At 45.5% G+C, this 17,059-nt stretch overlaps 1 long non-coding RNA gene across 1 annotated transcript in view; it reads right to left on the bottom strand.

Moving 5' to 3' along the window:
- The window catches only part of LOC127493231 (uncharacterized), a 287,450-nt gene extending 279,214 nt beyond the window's left edge, over positions 1-8,236 (bottom strand). Inside the window, exon 1 of the long non-coding RNA XR_016225093.1 lies at positions 8,126-8,236. This is a non-coding gene — a long non-coding RNA (uncharacterized LOC127493231). The remainder of the gene's footprint in view (positions 1-8,125) is intronic.
- Positions 8,237-17,059: the final 8,823 nt, after the last annotated feature.

The raw sequence follows: 17,059 nt of genomic DNA, 5'->3' as shown, positions 1-17,059 counted from the left end.
GTACAATCTTTAAAAAAAAAAAATCGTGTCCATATCTGCAGGGGTCTTAGAATCAGTTATAAAGCAAGATACAGAATCAACCTGAGAAGGGTGGGGACTGGAGCCTGCCCAATTATTGCTCAGTCCACAGTTACCCTCTCACCATCTGGGTCAGGTGATGAGGTAGAGTTCCAAAGCGGCTACCTACAGCTAGCACCTGTGACACTTAGGAAGACAACAGAGGTCATTCTGAGACACTGCACGAGGACTTCAAAAGCAACGTCATACATGGCCAAGGCAGGGATTACAGGTCCCATCATAGGGATGCAAAAAAATTGAGACTTAGAAAGGATCCCATTTTTCCTGAGTGGGAAGGCAGAAATCTGGACCCAAGTATAGGTGCAAAATATTTTTGGCTATGTATCTACCATGTGATTTGGTGATAAGGGAAATACCTCCTTGCAAGGAATGGGAGAAATCTGTGTCTTGACCGTGGATGACGTTACCCTAGGCTATATGGTGTCTCACACACTACTCACTCTTCCAAAAGCCAGCACCAAGCAAGATTTCCCACCGGATACACCCGAGAGCTGACTGGCCGCCGTGACACTGTGCTGTGGGCCACCCAGTGAGTGAGAGTGCCTGGTAAAGGGACTCGCATTGCCTCACTGGAAACCAAGCCCTCTCGTGTGTGGCCCCACAAAGCACAGAACGAGGCTCTCTGGCTGGGCTGCACGACAATGTCATGGTGAAGTTTCACTGTAAGGAGAGATGCTACAGTAATGACTCAGAGAAACCGTAGGATTTCAGAGACGCTCTCCCTGACTAAGATGTGTGCAGTGATGTTAGCTGCATCTTCCTGCTACAGCCCCTGCACTTGGTGTCAGATCTGAGTAATAAGTGACAGATCAAATGACTGCTGACAGATTTCACCCTTCCTTCCTCCCCGGGCCCTAGCACACTCAGAAGTCAGCCAGTGTGGCAAAAACTTCAACACCAAAACCTTCGACGAGAACAGTGAAACTTTCATTTTGTTTTCCCACAAGTTTCAAATTGATACTGGAAATTTTTTCTTTGCCTCCAGTGTAATCGAAAAATAGATTTTCATTAAGCAGCAATCCAAAAGTCAAGGCTATTTTTAGAATGTGAGATTATAGGGGAGGATTTTTTTCCAAAAGGTTCTGAGGTGTCGATTATGTGAGAGCCACAGAAGAGTTTCACTGATGACAATCACCTTGGGGCTTCGTAGGGAGTTCAAGGGTCAACATTCCTAGAAACTGAGAATCCTGAATCCTTTGAAAGAACCAACCAAATTTCCAGCTCAAGTAAGCACAAGAGATGAGCTTACACACTCAAAAGGATGTGCTTTCCTAGCTTCATAAGAAACAAAAATATGTTCTATGACATCTGTTGCATAGATCAGAGACCTAATGTTCGTGACAGTGCATGGCATGTGTCGATTTGACTGAATCATGAGATGTCTATATGCCTGGTTAGGTGCTATTTCTAGGTATATCTGGAAACGATTAGCATCTGAATCTGAAGACTAAATAAACCGGATGGCCCTCCCCAAAGTGGGTGGGCATCACTCAATGGTGATGAATGGAGCAAAGAGGCAGAGGAAGGAAGGACTGAACCTCTCTCTTCTTCCTTGAAGCTGGGACATAGATCTCCTGCCCCAGGAATTTCTAATTCTCAGGTCTTCGGGTTTGCACCGGACTCTACACCATCTGCTCTTGGATCTTTGGACTATGCCACCAGCTTTCCTAGCTCTCTAGCACATACAGATATAGATATCAAGACCTGTCCCCTGTTCTGTTTCTCTGGAGAATTCTAATGCAATGACAGACATTCACAACTCACGACTCTGCCTATTACTTACACTATAGTACCTATACTATTTCTATAACACTGTTCTTTAAACCATCTCACTGTTTTCCATTAAAACCCATGTACAGGGGCAGGTATGGTGGTGCAGCAGGATAAGCCACCACTTGGGACGCTCACATCCCATATCAGAGTACCTGGGATAGGGTTCCACCTCTACTTCTGGTCCAGTTTCCTGTTTGTGCACATCCTGGGGAAATGATGGCTCAAGAATTGGGATCCCTGCCACGCACAGAGGAGACCTGCATGGAGTCCCTGGCTCCTGGCTTCAGCTTGGCCCAGACCTAGCTATTGCAGGAACTGGGAAAATGAACCAGACAATGGAAGCTATCTATCTGTCACTCTTCCTTTCAAATCAATAAAATAAAAACAAATGCATATATGACTATCATAAATAGAAAAGGTCACTACAAGAACATAGTAAGAACACAATCATGTGTTTCTGCTCTGGCCTGTTACTATCATCTGCAGTAGACTCTGAGCCTGTGGGATGTCCTGTCTGTGTTATAGAGGGAGGCTGGCAAATGTTTGTAGGTTCTATTATCTACTTGGTGATGCCTGACTGAGACCTCTCCTTTTAGGCAACTGAAAAGACTAAAAAAGGAATTCACTCTTTCACGATGTGATCCAATACTATAATGATGTTAAGTCTATGTTTGACCTTAAATCATCCCACTTCCCACCTGGGGCCTGGGCCCCCGCCCTCTGTGTGAAAATATTTTACTAATAACCTCACCTAGTAAATGTCCCAGGGTCTCCAATGATCAGAGCTCTTGTTTCCAGACAGAAGTGAAGTGACTGATGCCAATGCTTCTCTCATGTAGGCAGAATAGTCATCCTGCAGTATTCATGGGTGATTGGTTCCAGGACTCCCTGAGAAAATCAAACTCTATAGATTCTCAAGTCTCTTATATGAAATATTATTTGCATATAACCTATAAACATCAAATCATCTCTAGATTATTTACAATACCTAACACAATGTAAAAGCTATAATAAGTAGTTGTTATGCCATATTGTTTATGGAATAAGGACAAGAAAAATATCTACACATTTGAATATTTTTGATCTGCAGATTGAAGGGTCAGATGTATTCAGTATACAAAGAGTTCATGCCCTGTGTGTCACTTAAACACACTGTATAACCACACCAAAACTCAGTGGCAACAGTCATTTTTTTTTAATATCCTCTTATCTGTGAGTTACATGGGTGGGGTCAGCTGGCCTAAGCTGGGCTTCACTGGGGGTCTCTGAACTACATCTCTCATCCTCCTCCTAGGAGGAATGGAACAATCGGGGTCATTCCTTCAGGACAACGGTAGAAGAAGCAAGAGCATGAATGGTAATGTGGAGGGCTTTCCAAGCCTACACTCAGAACTCTGACATTGAGCTTCGTGCCAACAAACCATTGACCAAAGTAAGTCATTTAGTGATGCCCAAAATCAAAAGCAGGGAAATATACTCTGCCCATGATGAGGATACAGCAGAGGTTTCAGCAACGGCAGGGGTAAGGAAAGGGGACCAGCAATGCAATCCACCACACTCTATCTCTCACGTGATCTTTCTGGAAGGTTGTCCCTTACAGTCAAGTGCATCATGCTTGGAACTCAATTTAAATTCTTACATTCGTGGCCGACAGATTCTCACCAGGAGAACAGAGGCTACTGAACAGGGAAAGAACAGTCTTCTCCACAGTAGTGCTGCACACTGGATATGCACAAGCAAATGATGAAGTTGGAGCTCTCTTCACACCATAACAAAGATAAACTCTAAATGGAACACAGGCTCGCCTATAGAGCTAAAACTATAAAACTCTTATTAGAAAACATAGGAGTAAATCTTTATGGTCTTGGGCTAGGCAATTGGCTATTAGATGTGATAGCAAAATTATAACAAAGGAAAAATATAAATTGAATTCCACCTACATTAAAACCTTTTTTGTGTTTTAAAAGATACTGCCTAATGAAGGAAATGTCAACCAGCAGAATATGAGAAATAATTGCAAACCACGTATCTAATAAAATTCAAATAACTAGAAAATATAAAGAAATCTTTTAAATAAAGGCCCAATTTTAAAAGGCAAAGGATTTAAATAAACATTTCTCTAAACAAAATATGCACATGGCCAATAAATACATAACATTATGGTATAGCAGGTAAAGCCACCACTTGCGACACCCATATGGGCACCAGTTCATGTCCCAGCTGCTCCACTTCTGATCCAGCTCCTGCTAATGCACCTTGGAAAGCAGCAGCAGATGGTCCAAGCATTTGGCCCCTGCCGCCCATGTGGGAGACTCAGATGAAGCTCCTGGCTTTGGCTTGGCTCTGCCCTGGCTGTTGTAGCCATCTGGATCGTGACCAGCAGATGAAAGATCACTCAGCCTCCCCCCTCCCTCCCTCCTCCCCTCTCTCCCTCTCTCTCTAAATCTGACTTTCAAATAAATAAGTAAATCTTAAAAAAAAAAAAACCTATGTAAACTTAAAATAAAAAAGATTCTTGGGGCCAGCGCTGTGCCTGAAGCACCAGCATCCCATGTGGGCGCCAGTTTGAGTTCCAGCTGCTCCACTTCTGGTCCAGCTCTCTGCTATGGCCTGGGAAAGCAGTGGAAAATGGCCCAAGTCCTTGGGCTCCTGCACCCACGTGGGAGACTCGGAAGAAGCTCTTGGCTCCTGGCTTCGGATGGGCACAGTTCCGGTCATTGCGGCCAACTGGGGAGTAAACCATCAGATGGAAGACCTCTCTCTCTCTCTCTCTCTCTCTCTCTCTCTGCCTCTCGTTTCTTGTGTAACTCTGACTTTCAAATAAATAAAAGAAAGATTCTCAATATCATCAGTCATTAGGAAAATGCAAATTAAAACCACAATTAGATACTATCTCAAATATACTAGGATGGCTAAAATAAAGACAAAAACAAGTGTGGTCAATGATGTGAAGACACTGGACCCTCAGCAGCTCTACAAAATGCTATGGGCACTTTAGAAACAGTTCGCAATTTATCTGAATGTTAAACAGAACTACCACTTGACTCAGCAAATTCCCTCCTAGGTAAATACTCCAGAGAAATGAAAACAGATGTCCACATAAAAATTTGTACATGAATATTCATAGCAGTGTTTTAATAAAGCCAAGTTCTGAATACAACCTAAATGCTCACCAACAGCTGAATAAACAAAATATGATATATCCATATGGTAGACAGTTATTTGGCAATAAAAAGGAGTGAAAACCCATCAGGTGCTACAACAGGGATGAACCTTGAAAACACATTGCTAAGTAAAAGAAGCCACACAGAGAAGGCCACATACTGTGTGATTCCATTTAAATGAGGTTGTCTAGAGTAGACAAATCCAAAGAGCAGAAAAGAGATGACCCATTGCCAGAGTTAGAAGGAAGCGGAGATGAAGATGGACTGTTATTAAGTATGGAGCTTCTTGAGGTAACAAAAATATTCAGGAATAGATAGTATATCGCAACTCTGAATATACTAAATATTATTGAATTGTACACTTTAAAATTGGATAGTTTATGACATATGAAGTTTATCTGAATAAAGCTGTCATTTTAAAAACTAAATAAAAAAAACACGATTCAATATGAAAAGGGACAACAATTAAATATGTAAAGGGAGATGAGACATTTTACCATGGAAAATACTTGAGTGGCTACTAAGCACATTAAAAGACATTCAACATCATCAGCCACTAGGGACATGCACATTGAAATCATAAAGAGATAACAGAACACATCTATCAGAATGGCTAACATAAAAATAGTGAAAAACTACCACTGAGGGTGCAGGAAAACCAGATTACTCCTACACTACTCATGAGAAAGTAAAATGGTACAGTCACTTTGGAAAATAATTTGGCAGTTTCTTTGAAAACTAAAAATGGATTTATCATATAATCCAGCTACCGTATGGTAAAAAGAACATTTATCTCACAAAAATTAAAACTTATTTTCACGTGGAAACTCGCACACACGTGTTCACAGTAGCTTTATTTGTAATAGCCAAGCCTGAAAAACAGCCGATTAGCTTTCAATGGGTTTATGGTCAAAACAGCTGTGTAACACCCATCACCATGGATTACGAGTAACTAGCGACACGTGCACTAACATGGGTGGCCCACAGGATGTATTCCGAGAAAGCCAAGTTTCAGAAACACAGACTATACCTCATGTGTCCCTTCATGCAGCCTTCATGAAAAGAGATCATTACCAACACGGAAAACAGAGCAGTGGCTTGCAGGGGTTAGAGATGGGGGGAGAAGGGTGAGTGTGCCCAAAAAGAAGCCTATGGTGATGGTTTAATTGAGCACCTCGATGTGGAGATGAGTCCATGAAGCTACAAGCGGGATAAAACTACACACACACACGTGTGCACACACACGTACATGTGGGTGTAAACTGATAAACTTTGAATAAACTGTATGGTTGGCACAATGCTATTTTTCCAGTTTTCATCTTATAATAAAATGACACAAGATGCAGCTGGTGCCGCAGCTCACTAGGCTAATCCTCTACCTTGCGGCACCGGCACACCGGATTCTGTCCCGGTTGCCCCTCTTCCAGGCCAGCTCTCTGCTCTGGCCAGGGAATGCAGTGGAGGATGGCCCAAGTCCTTGGGCCCTGCACCCCATGGGAGACCAGGATAAGTACCTGGCTCCTGCTATCGGATCAGCGCGGTGCACCGGCCGCAGCGTGCCGGCCGCGGCGGCCATTGGAGATTGAACCAATGGCAAAGGAAGACCTTTCTGTCTCTCTCACTGTCCACTCTGCCTGTCAAAAAATAAAATAAAATAAAATAAATGACACAAGATGTTAACACTGGGGGAGGCTGGGTGAAGGGTTTGTAGGACCTCTGTAGGACCTTCTTGTGGATGTGTAATTAATTCAAATAAGAATTTTGGAAAACCTTAAATTTATTCTTAATTAAAACTTTCTCCTCTTCCTAAGTTATCTAATTCCATAAATGTGAAAGCTAGACACATGCGCAGGAGCCCAAGGCTCTACCTCTCCTCTCAACATCAAATGATAATAAGTAACATTTATTGAGTGCTTCTTCTCTAGCAGGTATGTGGCTTATCTGCTTTATTTTTCACATCCACTCTGCTAATACTCCCATTGTAAATATAAGAACACTGAGCTATGTTAGGGGTTCATGGCTATAGCCAACGTCAAACAGGAAGAGGGCTCTGACGTCCAGAGCCCACCCACTCCGAAATCACCAGACTCAGGATCCACCCATTCAACTTAACTTAATGTCTTAATTCAAGATTGCGTTAGTCACTACATGAACCACCTGTTTACTACACCCCTAAGGAAGCAAACACACCCCACATCCCTGAGTGGTAAACCAACCCTAACAAAAGGCAAGCCCCTGGTTTCCTCACGTAAGGATTTAAGGATTTTGGCCAACTTTAATCTATTATCAGATAGTACAGTGATTCAAATAACCAAGCAGCAACTTCCTCATTGCAATGGAGTATTACATAAAATAGATTAATTTGAAAATACGGCTACCTTCATTCTCCTGTGTTCTGAAACCCTTTTATTCAGATACTTTACACACATCTTTAACTTCAGCGTGCTCACAGTTTTCATCCAACACAGGCTTCCAGAATATTCTTTACATTTCTAAGTTCCTTAAAAGTGAGTGCTTTGGAGTCCTTTGTCAATACTTTTCCTGAAACACTCAGCCCAAGCTAAAAGGATCTGTTCATGAAACATCAAGAAAATGTAAGATTTCTTAAAATTTGCTCTTAATTCAGTGGTTCTTTCAATACTGCCTACAGATTGAAACCATCTAAGTAACTTTAAAACCCACTCATGCCAGGGGCCAGCAGTGGGACACAGTGGGTTCAGCTGCTGCCTGCGACACCGCATCCCATGTCACAGCACCGACTGGAGTCCCTGCCACTCTGCTTCTGATCCAGCTCCTTACTAACGTACCTGGGAAGCCAGCTGATAATGGCCCAAGTGCCTGGGCCCCTGCCACCCATGTAAGAGACCTGAATGGAGGAGTTTCAGGCTCCTGGCTTTGGCCTGGCCCAGCCCTGGCCACTGCAGTCATTTAGGGAGTGAACCAGGGGCTGGAAGTTCTCTCTCTTCTCCCACGCTTCTCCTCCCTCTCCTCACACCTTCCCTCTTTCCCCTTCTGGTTTCAGATAAATAAAAAATAAACCTTTAAAACAATAAAAGTAAAATCTACTAGTGCCTGGAGCCTGGCCCGCCCCAGATAGCGATTTCACTGACCTGGCGTGGGTGCAGGGAGTGGCACATCCTGAAGCTCCTGCCGTGACTGCAGGGCAGCTTGCGCCCGAGAGCCCTGCTGGGGTGTGTGAGGAGGGAAGTCCACCATGTCCTGGAATAGACCTTGATTGCACACAAGAATCACCTGGACGGCTTTCCGTCCATACTCGATGCTACCCGGGCTCTCTTCCAAAGCAATGGTTCTGACTTAGCTGGGGTTGGGGCCTAAGCATTCTTAGGTTCAAAAACATCTCAAGTGCATCTCATTTGCAGGCAGAATTGAGAGCCATCACTCAATATTGCCACTCAAGAGGTCTGCTTTACAAGTGAGCCCTGAAAGAAAAAAAAATGGTGTACTCACCATCAAATTTATTTATAATGAATAAGGTCACATCAGCCTCCCACCCCAGGGACTTCCTAAATGGGGCTGAAGATCTGTTTCCTTCTGTTTCTATTGTATCTGGTGACCTCTATAAACATCCAAACACAGCTCTCACGGAAAACATGTTAACCTAATTTGGCCTCCTCAAATAGTTCTTGGGTGTCTAAATAAAGGAATTGAAAAAGTATCCCCTCAGAGAATTTTTTTTTTTTGACAGAGTGGACAGTGAGAGAGAGAGAGAGAGAGACAGAAAGGTCCTCCTTTGCCGTAGGTTCACCCTCCAATGGCCGCCGTGGCCGGTGCGCTGCGGCCGGCGCACCGCGTCGATCCGATGGCAGGAGCCAGGAGCCAGGTGCTTCTCCTGGTCTCCCATGGGGTGCAGGGCCCAAGCACTTGGGCCATCCTCCACTGCACTCCCTGGCCACAGCAGAGAGCTGGCCTGGAAAAGGGGCAACCGGGACTAGAACCCGGTGTGCTGGCGCCGCAAGGTGGAGGATTAGCCTAGTGAGCCACGGCGCCGGCCAGAGGAGAGATTTTTATCAAGACTGCACTATGGGGGCCAGCGCTGTGGCGTAGCGGGTAAAGCCGCCACCTGCAGTGGCACCGGTTCAAGTCTTGGCTGCTCTTCTTCCAATCCAGCTCTCTGCTATGGCCTGGGAAAGCAGTAGAAGATGGCCTAAGTCCTTGGGCCCCTGCACCTGCGTGGGAGACCTGGAAGAAGCTCCTGGCTCCTGGCTTTGGATCAGAGCAGCTCCGGGCATTGCGGCCAACTTGGGGAGTGAACCAGCTGGTAGAAGACCTCTCTCTCTCTTACTCTGCCTTTCAAATAAATAAATAAATCTTTAAAAAAAAAAAAAAAAAGACTGCACTATGAAGTGAATCCTTTTTTCTCTGAGAGACAAATTGGGCAGAAAATGTCACTTTACTTTTGCACCTATCATCGACAATTACTGGTTCTTGGTATCTAGGCATCATGTTAAATGTTTTCCTGCCCGACCTCATTTACTCCTAAAAGCGCATATAGGACATATAAGTATTATTAGCCCCATTTTGCAGAGGGACAAATTACCTGAGGTTACCAGCCCGCTGGGTGTGTGGCCCCAGAACGTGACCTGGGCCTTCCTTGTCCAGCGCTGTACTGCCCCCTTGTGGCTTGGCTGTCCTTGCCGTCCAGAGCACTAGGGAATAGCGTGGTGGACAGTAAGAAGACATCGCAGGGCCGGTGCGGCGACTCAGTAGGCTAATCCTCCGCCTGCGGCACCGGCACACCGGGTTCTAGTCCCGATCGGGGCGCCGGATTCTGTACCAGTTGCCCCTCTTCCAGGCCAGCTCTCTAGTCCCAATTGGGGCGCCGGATTCTGTCCCAGTTGCCCCTCTTCCAGGCCAGCTCTCTGCTGTGGTCAGGGAGTGCAGTGGAGGATGGCCCAAGTGCTTGGGCCCTGCACCCATGGGAGACCAGGAGAAGTACCTGGCTCCTGCCATCGGATCAGCACGATGCGCCAGCCGCAGCGGCCATTGGAGGGTGAACCAATGGAAAAGAGGACCTCTCTCTCTCTCTCTCTCTCTCACTGTCCACTCTGCCTGTCCAAAAAAAAAAAAAAAAAAAAAAAAAAAAAAAAGACATCTCCAACAGAGAGATGGAGCAGCAGCCAGAGTGTCAGCAGTTTTTCCTCCACCCTGCCGTTGTGGTCCAGTCCAAAACCCCAACATTCCCCAGTTCTCCAGGTCTGTGACATCACAGATGGCCTCCTGTCCACTCTGCCAGCTGCAGGTGAGTGAGGCTCAGAGGTTAGACCTAAGAGTGGGAGGGAGTAGATTTTCTACATCAAAAGGGACAATGGCCCCACCAACTTCTGGACTTTCACTACAGGAAGCAGACACCACTCCTCATTTGACTTGGCCTCATTGTTTTTCTCTCTGAGTCCGGGTCTCCCTATGAGTCTGAGAAGCTTCCTGTTATTCCTTGTTGACTTTTGTTGTTCTGGTCAAAATGCTGTGAGGTGGCTAAAGCCCTGAAACTCACAGCCCGCTGGGGAAATGAGCTGAGGGCCATTCTCTGTGGCCCCTGCTTCCACCTAGAGGAGGGCACTGGTAGTGCAGGAAACACCACACCCACCACTAGCTAGTCCTCATGACCACCTGTTATTATTAACCCCATTTTACAGGTCAGACAACTGGGGTTCCCAGAGGTCACACATCCTTCTCAGTGTCATAGCGAAGTAGATCTTCACAGTTGGCACCCCCTGAGAATGTACTTGTAATTGCTACAGAGCCATTCTATTTCTGAAGAGGACTGACAAGTCCGAAATCCTCTGCGGTCAACCCTCGGGGGAGAAAGTATTTTACTCCCCTCTCCTTCTGGTAAAATTGCCTGCCAAAGATGTGGAGGGCGTGAGACAAGCCTGTGTGTTAAGTTCCTGCTGTACCACTAATGGGGAGTGAGATCTAAGTATTTTTTTTTCCCCTCAGGGAAAAAAAAAAAAAAAAGCAAGGTGAAAAATATGGAGCATAGCAAACTACTGAGCTGAAAGGAGACAGAGGGGAATTTGAATATGTGCATTTTCTAGTTATTACACAAGATGCTGTAGAAGAAAAAGCCTGGATTTAATATGTGAAACACAAATGGAATTGTTTCTGGGTAAACAAGGAAGAACCATGCTTGCATGGCCAAGGCTAAGGGCTGCTGGGGAAGGTGCTGCGCCCAAGGACTGGTGGTGTTTCTGGGGCAGGAGGGCTGGGGAGAGGTAGAGCTTCAGCTGTGAAGTGTAGCTGCTACCAGGTGTCAGTTACGGCCGCTGCAGCAAAGTTCCACGAGCTGATCTAACGGGTTTGACACAGGTACCGCTGATGGCTGACACCCATGGGTACAGGGCAATCGGGTTTTTCCTGGGAGAGTGGGTGCCTCTCTTTACATTCTCAGGCTCCCTCCACCAGAGCTGCAGGAAACACCCTCCGAGATCGTGCAGCTCTCCACTGCTAGCATCCGCCTTCCTTCCTTCATTTTCCCATTTCTAGAGATCTGCTTTTGGTTTGCCTGTTGGTCAGAGCCTGATTTCCTCTCGTCTTTGTCTTTGAATCATTTGTCGCATCATCTGCGGCACCAGAGGCTGCATAAAAACATTCACCTCTCTGGACAACACACTCTGAGTGACGTGAGGCAGTCAAGAACAACTTCAGTATTCAAGAAGTATTGCAAAGGCTCTTCAGGCACATGAACAGTGATTTCCCAGGCACGGCCATCTACCCAGCTCAGGTTCACTTTTCGTTTGGCTTAGACAGATGGTGGTACTTCCACAAGCTTGTGGGAATGCATATTGAGGGAAATCTATGCATGGATTTCAAAAAAAATGTTTGCACCAAAATAAACTTATCTTTTTAAAATAATGTAAATGTTTTGAGAAGCAGAGAAAGTGAGAGCAAATTTCCATTCATTGGTTCACTCCCTAATTGCCTTCTATGACCAGGGCTAGGCTGAGATTAAAACTGAGAGCTAGGAACTCAGTTCAGGTCTCCCGCATTGGTAGAAGGAATCCAGCTACTTGAACCATCATTACTGCCACCCAGGGTCTGCATTAGTCAGGAGGTGAGAGACAGGAGCCAGAGCCAGAGCCAGGCATTGAACCCAGGTACTCCCCCTAGGGCGTATAGGCATTGTAACCACTAGGCCAAATGTGCATCTCTAAACATCTCTTTTCATTCCACTTTTCCATGAACTTGTTGAAGCACCCTCATAGATTAATGTCACCTGGGGTATTAATACAGGTGAAATGCAAAGTATTGGCAGTGGTGCCACTTCCTCTGGCCAAAACAAAATCCAAAGGTTTTCTATTACCATAATTACTAAGGATCTTTAATTGGCCAGGTGCATCCCCAGTGCAGGCCCTAGCATTACTATGACCCAAGGTGACAGCAAATGCGCACTTAGAGGTGCGCAGCTCACTATCCTCAGTCTGTTCCATTCCCAGGAGAGGTTTTACCCCTTCAGTCTCCGTGTGAGACAGTGCAATCTGCTGAGGACGCCGGGCAGTCATCCCCTTGGAAGGGTCTAAGCACCTGCCACACAGAACACTTCGACTTACTAGGAGTTGGCATTAAAGAGTCTGACTTGCCTAGGAGAGCAAGCCGCTTGCACAAGCCAGCAGAACTGCTGTCCCTCCATACACGCAAACAATTTCCCTCGGGAGTTGGAAGAAGGCAGTCTGGGAAGGTGTTGTGGCGAAGTTCTCTGTAAGGGACATCACCGCACAGCTGTGAACAGCGGCCTTTGGGCTCCAAATGCACAAAGAGCAGGGAAACCCAGGCCCTGGTTTTATTTCAGCAGCCAGTTGTCTTACCCAGGAGGCCATAAGATGATTTTCATGTCTACCCAACATTTAGAGACTCCTGGAAAATGAGCAGAATACCTATGTTGACATTCCCATTCCAGGACATATATTTTTTTCCGAGTCCCTAATTCCCCTGAACCTTTTCCAAAAACAGAAGAAAAGTCTCGCTCTCCTGAAGCGCCTGTCCTGCCCCGGAATGTCCTGTGAGGGTGTCCTGAAGTCTATTACGTCTCTCATCAACTCCTCTTCACTTTGTTGATTTGTGTTTTGACTCTATTCCCGATACACCCCTTAGAGACAGGCTTTCCAAACAGTTTTATGTGATGGCTTTCCTATTTCCTCTTAGCTTCTCATAAAGCATGAATAGGTGGGATATATAAATCTTGCAATTTTTTTTCCATCTTACTGATTTTGAACATTTCCCCCATCATCAAAGGTCAACAAATAACTGAACGAATTGGTGCAAAGACAATAGTCTAGGAAAATAAATAACTCTCGGGATCTTAAATTATTCAATAACTTTCTACTGTTCTGAAATTGAGGACGATTCTAAATATTTGCAGTTAACTCTCTCCCTGCGTTTCGATCCAGCCTCTCTGGACTTAGCTGCTGGTGCCTGAGCTTTAGAGGGGATACGGTGTTTGTGATTGTTCTTGTCTAGAAAAAGGCCCCCTGAAGAAAGCTTGTCCAGGCAGGCAGGGAAAGGAATAGAAGGAGTTACGAGTGGGTGGCAAAGAAAAGGTTGGATGGAGCCAGAGAGAGGCAACCAAAGATGGCAGAAGGTTTGAGTAGGAGTAAGAGCTTTGCTTTTGTTTTTTCTTTCTGAGGCCACAGTGTGCCAGTCAAAGTCCTTTGTTGGATGGTTGGTGTTTCTGTCCTCTCTCTGTTCGGGAGTCCCTCTTATTTTTGACACCCCAAGTGTGCCGTCATGGCCATGGTAATTCTAAGTCATCTAGGGCAAGTTTGCCACCTAAACAGCACAGAGAGCACCTGCAGTGGGACTACACAGGCCAAGTAGGAGCTTTTCCAGGAAGAGGCAGAAACTCCACGTGGAGGAGACCGTGACAAATCGGAGCGAGTGCACTACATGTGGACCCATGAACGGAGTCTCAAGTTCCCCGGCCAAGCAGAGCCTAAAGGAGCCGTAGGACCTACATCCTGGAAATCAGTGACCCCAGAACACGGTGGGGGTGGAGCGACTTCATTTTCTCATGTCACGAGACAGAATGTGAGCTCGTGAAGGCTTGGGAGCACCCAAGTCCAAGTTGCAGTTAGTTTCTTTATACAAATCAATAGCCAATCGAACAGAGCCCCAAATGTGCTCAGGGCTGACCCGTGGTGGGCTTGTCAGACCTGCGCCTCTACTTTCTAATTCAGAAGCACTTACGTCTGCATTCAACGTGCATAGGACGACCTGGAACAAAGCTGTACACCAGGGAGCAAGTGTTTGTATAAAGGTTCTTCACAAAGTTCATGGAAAATGCATATTGTTTTAAAAAAAAAAAAAGTATGGATTTCAAACTTGGGGCACCAAAACAAACTTATCCTTTAATTCCGTTTCTCCACCAACTTTATAAAGTACCCTCATGTGAGCAAATGAAGAAAATTGAAACTAGGACAACAAGCAGAAGATTACACAGATTAATGACAAGGATTTCTATTTCCAAAAACAAAAATATTTTACTGCCTTATATAAATTTCAATGTGTTTATTCCACTAACTGGGGCCCAACAAACTATGTGAGAGTCCAAATTCTTTTGAGAAGCTCACCTGGCAGCAGGTCCAGAAGTTTGTTGGAGTTGGAGCCAGATGAACCCAGTGAATACTGCATCTTGGTCATGGATCTCACACAATGGGGCTATCTGAACGGGCCTGACCTGCTGGCTGTATCTGACCACAAGGACTAACTCACGTGCACTAAGTTCAAGATCAGTTAGTGGGAGAAATGAGACCTACTGGGCATAGAATCGCTACCCGATAGTCAGAGAAGACTCAATATTTATGCAACAAGTATATTTATAAAGTACCTATTCCATGCCCATCCTTAGGCTGAGTGCCATGGATGCAAAAGTGGAATCAACCACTCTCCTGCTTCCATGTGAGTGGAGCATTTGTCTGTCTTGTATCTTATTCACTGCTGTATCTCCAGCACCTAAAAACACCCAGCACCTGGTAGGCTCTCAATACATGTGTTAAATCAATGAAAAGCACTTGTGGGCCAGCATGTAGCCTGTCAGTGACTGCCCAGGCATTTCCAATGCTTCCAACAAGTACTTAGTAAACACTGGCTATGAGTTAGGTGGCCAGTGTAGTCATGGATCGTGATACAGGGAGACATGGCAGGTGGGGAAGGAGTGTTGTGGTGGTTCAAGAAGAGAATCCCAGCACATGCCATGGTTTTCCATAACCCCTGAACTGAGTCTTGAAAGGTGATGAGTGAGGGAGTGAGGTGAGAACAGTCCAGGTAGAGTGCAGATCAGGAAAATGCACAGAGCTGATAGGAGAGAGCTGTTGGGCAGCATCTCTTCCAGCTCTAAGGGGGGCGAATGAGGCTGAAGATATCAACGGAGTGATCGTGAAAGGGCTTGGATCTGCAGACTCGGGGAGGCCCTCAAGGGGCTGAGGCAAGAGTGATGCCATAGGATTTGCCATTTGGCCAGGGAACTCCAGCCCAGGCAGGGGGACATACAAACCAATGAGAAAGTTCTGGCAGCAGTCCAAGTGAGAGAGGCTGGTGACCCAGGCAACACTGAGGGCAGCGGCAATGGACTACAGCAGACGAAGTGATGAGATGTCTGCAGGGAAATTCAAAAGACTGAAGGCAGGAGGATGGGAAGGAGGCTGGCAGGAGATAGACTGGGGTTGCAGTGGATGGGGGTAACAGCCCCCTATCAGGTAAACAGTACAACTAAAATTGACCTATGAAAGCATCAGTCAGCTTAACACATGGGCAGCTAGGTTGTGTCCCACAGATTGTGATACTCTTGGGACAAAAATTATCACTCAAGTCCCTATTCTGTCCAGGCCTGCCAGTGCCTTTACTAAGCCAAAGGAGGAAAAAATACTGGCTTGCTCATTCATTTGACGAACATGTGTCAGACACTGAGAATGGATTAATAAATCCTACAGATGAAGGCATGACCCCCGTAAATTTATAATCTAGTGATGGAAGCAGACCAAATTTACACTCAATAAATACAAAGTGAATAACAGAAAAGTATAAGGAGAAGGGGCTGAGGATGTGCTGTGGGAGGTGTGAGGTTTTAAATGAGTAGACAGAGCAAGGCTCACTAAAAAGGCAGCATTTAAGCAGAAACGTGAATGACAGAACATAGTCACTTAACAGAACAGTGTTCCAGGCTCATCGAGGATAAAACAAGCACAGGTTCCCAAGCTGAGAGCCTGGTGGGGTTTTAGAAATCATCAGTGTACCTCCAGGGGACTCAAGGGGAGATGAGCCGGAATTGAAGGCAGAGGGTTGGTGGTGATGCATAGGGCTTGAGGTGGGCACAGCAGGACGAGGAGGTTACAGAGAATCTTAGGGCCTAGGGAGAAACTCTGGATTTTCTACTGAGAAATATGAGAAGCCACTGAAAGGCTGGGGGCCAGGGGGTGGAGAACTAAGAAAAAAACTTCGGCATTCACCCCTGCGTGTCTGCCATTTCTTGTCCTCTTCTTCTCTTTCAGTAGATGTGAATTTCTCTCTGGTGTCATTTTGTTTCCTCCTTTTAACAGTTTTTATACCTGGGTGCTCTGAAGACAAATTCTGGTTTTGTTTACCTTGAAATGTTATTGAAAGGTATTTTCACTGAATATGCAGTTCTGGGCTTGCAGATTCTTCTTTTCTTTCCGCACTTAAAGGTGTCTCCAGTGTCTTCCAGCTTGCATTGTTTCTCATGCAAAATTAACTGGAATTCTTGTCCTCGGTTTGTTTTGTTTTGTTTTCCCCCAAATATAGTATGTCTGTTTTGATTCTGTTTGCCTTTTTTTAAGTTTTCAGCTGTTCGTATTTAAAGATTTATTTGTTTGTTTGAAAGTGGGTGGGGGGATCTTCCATCCCCGCCTGTTTGTGGAGGTGACTTGGGCCAAGATACAGCAGTAAAAGGAATGTGAAGCAAGCCCAGAAGGAGGCAGCGCCCACAGTAAATGTGGTGCTATTACCTAAGCAACACTAAAGTAAGAATTTCCTAAAGGAGGCTTTTGCCAAAGAAAGAGGAGTGGGAAAAGGAA

This window comes from Oryctolagus cuniculus, chromosome 1 (genome assembly GCF_051225735.1).
Source record: "Oryctolagus cuniculus isolate XC-2025 breed Fujian yellow rabbit chromosome 1, ASM5122573v1, whole genome shotgun sequence".
Taxonomy (NCBI): Eukaryota; Metazoa; Chordata; class Mammalia; order Lagomorpha; family Leporidae; genus Oryctolagus; species Oryctolagus cuniculus.
This window is presented reverse-complemented; position numbering and strand designations above follow the sequence as displayed.